Source organism: Phyllobates terribilis, unplaced genomic scaffold (genome assembly GCF_046119375.1).
Source record: "Phyllobates terribilis strain yellow unplaced genomic scaffold, ASM4611937v1 Scaffold_280__1_contigs__length_2496652, whole genome shotgun sequence".
Lineage (NCBI taxonomy): Eukaryota > Metazoa > Chordata > Amphibia > Anura > Dendrobatidae > Phyllobates > Phyllobates terribilis.
In genome coordinates this window covers 2,384,029-2,394,217 of record NW_027363040.1, presented here as the reverse complement: position 1 = coordinate 2,394,217, position 10,189 = coordinate 2,384,029, and the positions used below count along the sequence as shown (strand labels likewise).

The 10,189-nt window shown below is 43.0% G+C and overlaps 1 long non-coding RNA gene across 1 annotated transcript; it reads left to right on the top strand.

The window, feature by feature from the left end:
- The first annotated feature begins 3,883 nt into the window (after positions 1–3,883).
- LOC141220295 (uncharacterized) lies at positions 3,884–6,184 on the top strand. Its single transcript, XR_012288637.1, has 2 exons — positions 3,884–3,950; positions 5,972–6,184. It is a non-coding gene; the product is annotated as an uncharacterized lncRNA (long non-coding RNA).
- Positions 6,185–10,189: the final 4,005 nt, after the last annotated feature.

Below are 10,189 nucleotides of genomic sequence, written 5' to 3'. Positions count from 1 at the left end.
TAGTTCTAGTATATTTCATTCCAAAATCCACAGAGTTTGTGGGACGATTTCATTCCAAAACCATTGAGTTTGTGGGACGATTTCATTCCAAAACCATTGAGTTTGTGGGACGTTTTCATTCCAAAACCATAGAGTTTGTGGGACGATTTCATTCCAAAACCATAGAGTTTGTGGGACGATTTCATTCCAAAACCATAGAGTTTGTGGGACGATTTCATTCCAAAACCATAGAGTTTGTGGGACGATTTCATTCCAAAACCATAGAGTTTGTGGGACGATTTCATTCCAAAACCATAGCGTTTGTGGGACATTTCATTCCAATACCATAGCGTCTGTGGGACATTTCATGGGACATCCCAAAACTGTACAGATTGTGGGACAGACCATGCTAAGACTTATGGTATCAGGGTACCAATATCCATAGGTCAGCAGGAATCGACCACAACACAAGCACACAGTTCTCTCCGGAGCTCCCCGCCACCAGGATCGAAAGCGGTATTCCGATGGTTGCCGCCTTATTGTATCCGGTACCGACCTCACCAACCTTTGGTAGAGGTCCCTTCGCGACTGCTAACAAGTTATCCGCCTCAGCTGCTCTGATTATTCTCAAGATGTATCAGATGCTTGCTTTTACAGCAGATCACGCAGAATTCCAGGGAGCTGGTGCCCTCCAGCCTCACGTCTGGACTCCCCTTGTTCCTACATAATCTAGGACTACTCCCATGTCTCGCTTCTCTTTCCCAGAGATAGTTTTAAAGTTGGACCTCTCCACCCTGCTACCCGAGTCGGTTTCCGATCTTAACTCCAACCGGTCCCTCAAGGTCACAAGACATGATGAACAGCCCAGTATCAGCGGTCAAGCAGGCCTGAGTCAAGGACGACGATCCTCTTCCACAAGGATCAATCTCTTCTCGAGAGTGTCTCTCACCTCCAATCACGAAGAGATCTGATTGAGTGCACCCTGCGAATGAGGTATACTCAGGAAATGGTGCTGCAACCTACGGTTTCTGGTCAGTTACCATTCTGGTACCTGCAAGGTGCCTTGCCTTTAACAGGTTACCTTGTTTATGGTACACACAGGAGCTGTTTTATGCCTTTCCCTACGGACAGGTCCTCAATTCACCAAGATTATCCCTCACACTGTTACTACTAGCGTTAGTAGGTCAGAACCGAGGTGTCTCTAGAGTTATTACTTTTATAACAGAGTTGTTGCCCATACCTATGGCACGTCTACCCAGGCAAACCACTGCCAACTCCTGCCCACTTCCTAATGATATCAGATCTATGTGGTTGCCTACCCTGCCAACAGTCCTTCGGACTAAGGCGGACCAGTAACAGAGTGTTACCTTGCCACTGCTATTTAAGAACATACATGCAACAACCTCCATTATCTCCTTTTCTAGGTTCCTTATGCTCAATTGTCGGGTACTCTCTGCAGTTGGTCTGACCCACTAACATCCATGGACACAGCTATACAGCTGTCTCTTTTCAACGGCATAATTCTATGTAGTGCTCCAGGAACTTATCTTATCTATATCTGGGCTCTCCGTCCATTATCCCTAGCAGTTCAGACCTGCTAACCCCCCCCCCCCCCTTATTAGCAGCTACAGTGTGTTTTTCCATTTGCCGCTAACTCTATAGTATTCGATCCTCTATCCACAGCCTGTCAGTTTGTCAACACTCACCTTTTTTGTTTCCTCAGAAGCAGACCTCTTCAAGTCTTCAGTTGCAGACATGGTATTACAGACCAGATGCTGTTACAGGCTCTGTTCATACCAGGGAGCAGGTCTTAGTTCGTCACGAAAACAGATTCTTCTCGTCATGCTCTTACTACCGCCCCGGTTTGCCCAGGCTCCTTGGGACCTACTGGTCTGATGCCTATACACGAGTTGTGGTCGTGTTGTTCTTCCTGGTTTTTCTTTTTCCCTACAGTTGTCGTCAACGCCTTTCATCAGTTGGATAATCGGCTGTTTGTGGCGCTCCTCTAGGGAGACTATTCCGCATACAGGTACTCGCCTTTTCTTCCGTCACTTTCGAGGACCGAAACAGACCTAGAGTCTCTAGACGCCTTGAGACGAAGCACCTGATTACCTTCTACCAGTCAGGTACCTCAGTAATGTTGTGTCTCTTGCTTAATTTTCTCTTTCGACAAGAGAACTTCCGACTTTCAGGACATGGAAGCCTTTCCTCAAGCCGGCACTATCCGGCTTAACATGTGTTCAGTCAGAGGTTTCCACTTCCAGAGACAGTTGTTGGCAGCTCCCAACATTTTCAGGATAAATGGTTGATAACGAAGCTCATCTCTGAAGACTCATCTTTGGATTCAGGATTCCACATGCAGGTACTCTTCTTTTCTTCCTTCCTTTCAGGATTGCCACTTGTCTAGGATCAAGATGGACTATCGGTCTCCAGACGCCTCATAATGAAACACCTGATTCCACAACCTGAATCAGTCTGCCGTCTACCTGACTAGGACCTCATTAATGCCATGGCTCTTGCCGTACCTTCTATTTCGATGGAGAGAACTTCCGCCTAGCAGGACATGATGGCCCTTATGCAAACCCGTCCTGTCCAGCGTAACACGAACCAGTGGGTCGTTTCCAGAGACAGGTAAGGTTCTCATCAGAGCATTCCCTTCAGATGGGCGGTCGTTACTTCTGCGGGACATGTGTCATCATGTTTAATTCTACCGTGGGTGGAATCCTCCCTCCGTTGGCGCCATAGTCTTCACTTTCACGGTAAGAGTTCTCGATCCTTCCCTGGAGAGTTGGACTCTTTTGGTGTCCATCTTCCTGTTCTCTTTTTTTCGCCTTCTTCTCTCATCTCCACATAAGCATGATGAGTAAATTTGGGGGACAGTGTAACACATGGAACAGGGGGGGTCCTTCCAGAGATCGGTCCTTAATTCTCCCCCCCCCCCCCCACCGAGCAAAGTTTTCCCTGTATGGGAGGGGCTATTCTCCCGTCTAGCCTAAGCCTTGCGCCTGTCGGAGGTGGAGGTGTTCTGGGACTCTTGTCCCCTGGCCGGGGAGCTGCCTTCTAATGCCCCCCTTTCAGGGTCGCAGGAAGTCCGGGACCTTTTCCTTTTTCCGACTCGCTCAGGTTTAAAGCCCGTCTCATCTTTTTAGCCGTACTTACATACAGGGTGGAGCGCTAGATTAGACAGTCTGGTGCTTCGATCTGTACTTATTGTTCTGTTTTTTCCTCCACAGTTTCTCCCCTGAACAGGGGGGGGGGGGGACGACACTGCCAGTTTATCCAGAATGTTCCTATCGCTCCATGGACTGTTTGTCCTTCCTGGTCTTCGGTCCACACATTCTCCTTATACTACACGGTATGTCCACTCAGCCTCAGGAACGCCAATCGGTATTGGAAGGTCCCTCAGGCAGTGGTGGACCGACCTTGCCTTTGGAGTACTTGTCTCTTCCCGCCCTAGGGACGGACTGCTTTTAGACGTCCCATGGTTTCCTGTGTCCCCCAATGAAGCGATAGAGAAAAGAGGATTTTTGGTACTCACCGTAAAATCCTTTTCTCGGAGACTTCATTGGGGGACACAGCACCCACCCTTATTTGTGCCTTTTTTGGTTCATTTTAGGGTAATCCCTTATACCTCCTTTCCTACTGCTTTCTCACAAACTGGTTAGTTCACTCCCAGTGTGGGTGTAGCCTGCTGGGGAGGAGTTAGCCTTTTTTTCTGCCTAGTGTCAGCCTCCTAGTGGCAGCAGCATACACCAATGGTTTCCTGTGTCCCCCCAATGAAGGCTCCGAGAAAAGGATTTTACGGTGAGTACCAAAAATCCTCTTTTTGCCGCTAGACCAGAACATTCTCCTCCGTCCGAAAATATTCAAATTACTTTGTGTAATTGTGAAAGCTCTTTTCTATAGAACTTACAACCTGGAGGATTCACCTACCCCCTGGGATTAGGAGACGCTGACCTTTACCTGCCCAGGTCTGTAAACTACAAAGCCAAATGACAGCGTACGTAGAATGTGCTGACAAGTTAGAAAATCACTTGAAGAAAAATATAATGATGGGCCTGTAAGAGAAAGCGGAGGGTAATGATGCTGTTGGCTTCCTAGAACCCTGATATCTTATTGGATGAATCTACCTTCTCTCCCTTCTGTGCTGCTGAATGTGCTCATATGGTCCCTACAAGACCAGGTCCAGTCTTTCTGGCCAAACTTCACTTTTATGGTCTACAACATTAAATGTGCAGTGAGGGCCAAGTGTGAATTTCTGTACAATAACAGCAGAGTTTCCCTTTATCCTGACTTTTCAATTTATTTTAAAACCAACTAACTTCAAACTGGATTGTGATAAACTATACAGAAAACATTACACCTGTGCCATGATATATCTCTAAGCTGTGCGTGGCTGATGGCTGTAATATACATTTTTTCACGCCTGCAGGAGATGTGTTGGCATGGCTCGAGCCCTGGTTTCATGGATTCACTCCACATCATAAATAGTATTGAGCGAATTTGTTCGGCATTTCAAATTCAGGTTCGTGTTCGGGGTTCCGGCTTGTTCGCGCCAAATGGTCAACCATAAATGAGTGCAACTCCAGTTTAGTGTTGGATTTCTCCCTTCATACATACGTTGTTGGGGATGTAACATGTTTATATATTCTTTCTTTTTTTACACCTTCATTCTGTATGATAGTTTCATTGTGGTGGGATCGGCCGGCCTCACTTATGTGACTCTGTAACTCCCTGGTAGTCTTTCAAAAAGATCTCCATTACCTCTTCCAAATGCCCGAGATCTATATTTAAGACACCTCAGCTCTGCACTATTATAAAAAAGTTCACTTTAAATGTCTAATATTTCTTCTCATCTGACAGAAAATATTGTCCCTTACGATAGTTTAGATTCCCAAGAGCCCCCGAGCCCCATACTCCAATTACTCACTACTTACTGATGGAGACTGTTGAGTTTGATCATTTCAGTAGATGTGTTATTGTCTATAGTCACAGTTTTTGACTTCAGTAATCCTCTGATTTAACCCCTTCCTGCAGTCAGTTTTATGTTTCTAATCCGGCTCCATTTTTCAAATCTGACGTGTGTCACTTTATGTGGTGATAATTTTGGAATTCTTCACAAAGGATAATAGGAAACAAATGGATCTTACAAATAATTTTCCACCTTCTCTTGAATCTGACAATCCCCTATATACGGTTGTACACTACTGTCTGGGCACATGGCAGGTTAAGAAAGGAAGAAGCGCCATTTTGCTATTAGGAATGCTCAAAAGATGGCTATCACGAACAGGCTTGTCACTATCTACCCTGTTTACAGATTTCACAAATTACTTTGCTCATCACCCTTTAACCCCTCTACATGGTTCTGAACCTACACAGAGACCCCTAGGCTTGGGCCACGGTGTTACCTGCTGTTCTGTGGAGTGAGATGGGAAGAAGAATAGTCAGGTAGCCGAGTCAGAACCAGGAGGGCAGAGAACATAAAAAATCAGAAGACACAAGAGTAGTCAGTAAACGGGCCGAGGTCACAACAGAAACAAATACACAAGCCGGGAGCTGAGCACAGAGGACTGAACCAGAGGAGAACAAGGCTGTATCTGGCAGCTTCCGGCAATATGCTCCAGCTTTAGTAGGGTGCGGTGCTTTCCAATTGGCTGAAGCAGGGAGCAGATTACTCCAGCTGGACAGAACACACACCCATACTGTCAGACTCGATGGTACTACAGGTCCCAGGCACCCTAATCTTAGTGGCTGGACAGAGCCTGCGCCTTTTACTCCATATTTGGGAGCCAGAATGAACAAACAGTTGAACACCACGCTCCACTGGTTCATCCTATGAGGTTTTCTATTAGATGGTCATTGTCCTGGTGAATAAGTGATTTTTTTTTTATATAACTTGCCTTTTTTACAGACAATTTAAGTAGAAATGTTCAAAAATATAAAATTCAAGGATTCTTTATTAAAAAATAATAATTGTTCTTATTCTTGGCAGATGACTGTACCAGGAGATCAGAGGGACAGCTGACATCTTCAATTTTTAAATCAGATGACCTTGAGATCCCACAGGATACAATTGAAGTGAATGCCATTACTCCAGATTTACCATCATCCCTTCACAGCAAAGATCTGTCATCTGATCCTTTGAAACAGGTCCTGTTTTCTGATTCATTACCGACTACTAAGGAAAATCAAAGTCACAAAATAAGCATTAAAAAACGAACTGCTCCTAATGCAAAGAAGACATTTTCACATTCAGAATATAGAAATAGTTTTCCTCTCAAAAAGTCTTTTCTTAAACATCAAAAAATTCACACAGCGAAGAATATATTTTCTTGCTCCAAGTGTGGGAGATGTTTTAATCAGAAATCAAGTCTTGTTAGGCACCAGGTAACTCACACAGGACAGAAGCCATTTTCCTGTTCAGAATGTGGGAATTATTTTGCAGAGAAATCAAATCTTATCGCACATCAGAGAACGCACACAGGGGAGAAGCCTTTTCCATGTTCAGAATGTGGGAAATGTTTTAACCAGAAATCTAGTTTTCTTAAACACCAGAGAACCCACACAGAGGAGAAGCCTTTTTCATGTTCAGATTGTGGGAAAAGTTTTGTACAGAAATCAAATCTTAATATACATCAGAGAACTCACACGGGAGAAGCCATTTTCATGTTCAGAATGTGGGAAATGTTTTGCAAAGAAATCAAATCTTATCAAACACGTGAGAACTCACACAGGGGAGAAGCCTTTTCCATGTTCAGAATGTGGAAAATGTTTTACAGAGAAATCAACTCTTATCAACCATCAAAGAACACACACAGGAGAGAAGCCATTTTCATGTTCAGAATGTGGGAAATATTTTACAGCGAAATCAAATCTTATCAAACATCACAAAACTCACATAGTTGAGAAGCCTTTTTCATGTTCAGAATGTGGGAAATATTTTACAGCGAAATCAAATCTTATCAAACATCAGAGAACTCACACAGGGGAGAAGCCTTTTCCATGTTCAGAATGTGGAAAATGTTTTAACCATAAATCTAGTTTTCTTAAGCACCAGAGAACCCACACAGTGGAGAAGCCTTTTTCATGTTCAGATTGTGGGAAAGGTTTTGTACTGAAATCATATCTTAATATACATCAGAGAACTCACACAGGGGAGAAGCCATTTTCATGTTCAGATTGTGGGAAATGTTTTGTACAAAAATCATGTCTTAATATACATCAGAGAACTCACACAGGGGAGAAGCCATTTTCATGTTCAGAATGTGGGAAATGTTTTACAAAGAAATCAAATCTTTTCAAACATCAGAGAACTCACACAGGGGAGAAGCCTTTTCCATGTTCAGAATGTGGAAAATGTTTTTCAGAGAAATCAACTCTTATCAACCATCAGAGAACTCACACAGGAGAGAAGCCATTTTCATGTTCAGAATGTGGGAAATATTTTACAGAGAAATCAACTCTTATCAACCATCAGAGAACCCACACAGGGGCAAAGCCTTTTTCATGTTCAGATTGTGGGAAATGTTTTGGACAGAAATCACATCTTAATAAACATCAGAGAATTCACACAGGGAAGAAGCCTTTTTCATGTTCAGAATGTGGGAAATGTTTTAAACAGAAAGCGCATCTTGATAACCACCGGAGAACCCACACAGGGGAGAATGCCGCAACTACACCCAACTAGTCTCTGTACAGACAAGAAAGCCCCTAGCTGTACAACTAAAAACGCCACCACAGACCTAACTCCCTAATAAGTCGGTGAGGAGTTTCTCATACCTCCTGAGGAACCAGAGGGGAGGCCACAACACATTGTCAACAAGGGGAATGGAAAGTATGAAGTAAAATCCAAAAACCCTGAATGAGAAACAAAAACACATTCATATATGGCAAAGAAGGCAAGCTAAGGAGAACCACAAATAAAAGGAACAAGTATAATCTCCCAGAAACCTAACATTGTTAGAATGAAAAGGTACTGGGAGTGAAAGCAAACTGACCGGGAGGATAGTTTCACCTTTGTGGTGAAACTTATACAATTCATCCTCACCAACTGTAAATGTAAACCCGTCCATTTATAATGACCACGGACAAGATAAAGATTCCCAACTCACATCAGGACCACAAGATCCCAGGTACTTTCAGCTGCATCACATCTAATGTAGTGTACTTAATTATATGTACCAAATGTCCAACTGGGGTCTGTATGTAGGGGAGACAAGGCAAAAACTTAAAACAAGGATGAATTCTAATCGCCACAAAAAAAAAAAGAAAAAAAGAATAGATCTACTTGTGTCCACACATTTTTACGGCCACAACTGCTTATCCTTTTCCGAAACTGATAGTTCTGCTTCACGTCACTTGTCTTATCTATTACATTATTCCTGTGCCCTGTAGTGTATAAATATGTGACTATTCAGATTTTGTATTATACTATGTCTCATGAAGAGACCTGAGTAGTCTCGAAAGCTTACTGACTAATGGCTAACTGAAAAGATGGTATCAACCACTGAGGACTCTCAAATTTTAATATTTTTCTCCATACAGCAATTTTAAGATCTCTCCACAGGTGTTCAATGAGATTTAGATCCAGACTCATTGCTGGGCAGAACTCTCCAGCACTTTGTTTCTATCCATTTTCTAGGTGCTTCTTGAAGTATGTTTGGGCTCATTGTCATGCTGGAAGACCCATGACCTAGGACTAATGTTGAGCGAGTATGTTCTGTTCCAAGCATGCTCGGGCGAGCTCCGAGTATTTATAGCTGCTCGGTGATATGGTTGAATCGCTCCCGTGTGCATGATTTGTGACTGTTTGACAGCTTTATTACATGTGAGGAATATGTAAGAAATAGACATTCCTCACATGTAATAAAGCTGTCAAACAGTTGCAAATCATGCACATGGGAGTGATTCAAACATATCACTGAGCAGCTGTAAATACTTGGAGCTCAGCCCGAGCATACTTGGCGAAAGGGTTAATGGAACATACTTACTCAACACTACCTAGGACGCAAACCCAGCTTTCTGACACTAGGCACTATATTGTGAACCAAAATCCTTTGCTAATCTTCAGATTTCATGATGCCTTGCACACAGTCGGAGGCAGCAAAGCAACCCCAAAACACCTTTGAACCTCCACCATATTTGACTGTATGGGTTGTAAATTTATTGATTATGCTGTGCACCTTGGACAAAGGAACATGTGGATCTCTAAAGATGGACTTATAACTTTGAAATTGTTGATATTTTTCAACAATTTTGGTTCTCAAGTCCTCAGACAGTTCTCTTCTCCTTTTTCTGTTTTCTCCATGCTTAGTGTGGCACACATATGCACACAATGCAAATATTGAATCAACTTCTCCCTTTTTTATTTGGTTTTAGTTGTGACTTTCATATTGTCCACACCTGTTACTTGCCAAAATTGCCTTTGAACAAGCTTCACATGCTTGAAACAAAGTTGTTTACCCACAATTTTCGCAAGGTGTCAACAATTTTTTTCAGCCTATTTTGTGTGAAATTATGTTCAATTTGCCTTTTTTTCTCTGTTTTCTTGTGTTGTTCCAACACATGTAAAGGAAATAAACGTGTATAACAAAACTTGTAATTTCAATAATTTTCTGGGAGAATGACTTCATTTTCTGGAACAATTTCAAGGGATCCAACACTTTTGACCATGACTTGATTTTGTTGCCTTTCTAATATGTTGCAGCATATCATCCTCTACGTGTTCAGCTATATTAGGAGGCTTGTAGCAAAGTCCAATTAGCAGCTTTGCATTATTGCCATTTCCATGTACATTACCCATACTGATTTTACATCAGGGATGTAAAACACAAAACATGCAGAGGGCCAAAATGAAAAACTTTGACAAAGTCGTGGGCCAACCAGTGTACAGTATAATGGGCCCCACATAGTCCTCCATACAGAATAATGGGCCCCACATAGTTCTCCATACAGTATAATGGCCCCACATAGTCCTCCATACAGAATAATGGGCCCCACATAGTCCTCCTTACAGAATAATGGACCCCACATAGTCCTCCATACAGAATAATAGCCCCACATAGTCCTCCATACAGTATAATGGACCCCACATAGTCCTCCATACAGAATAATGGGCCCCACATAGTTCTCCATACAGAATAATGGGCCCCACATAGTCCTCCATACAGAATAATGGGCCCCACATAGTCCTCCATACATAAGAAACAAG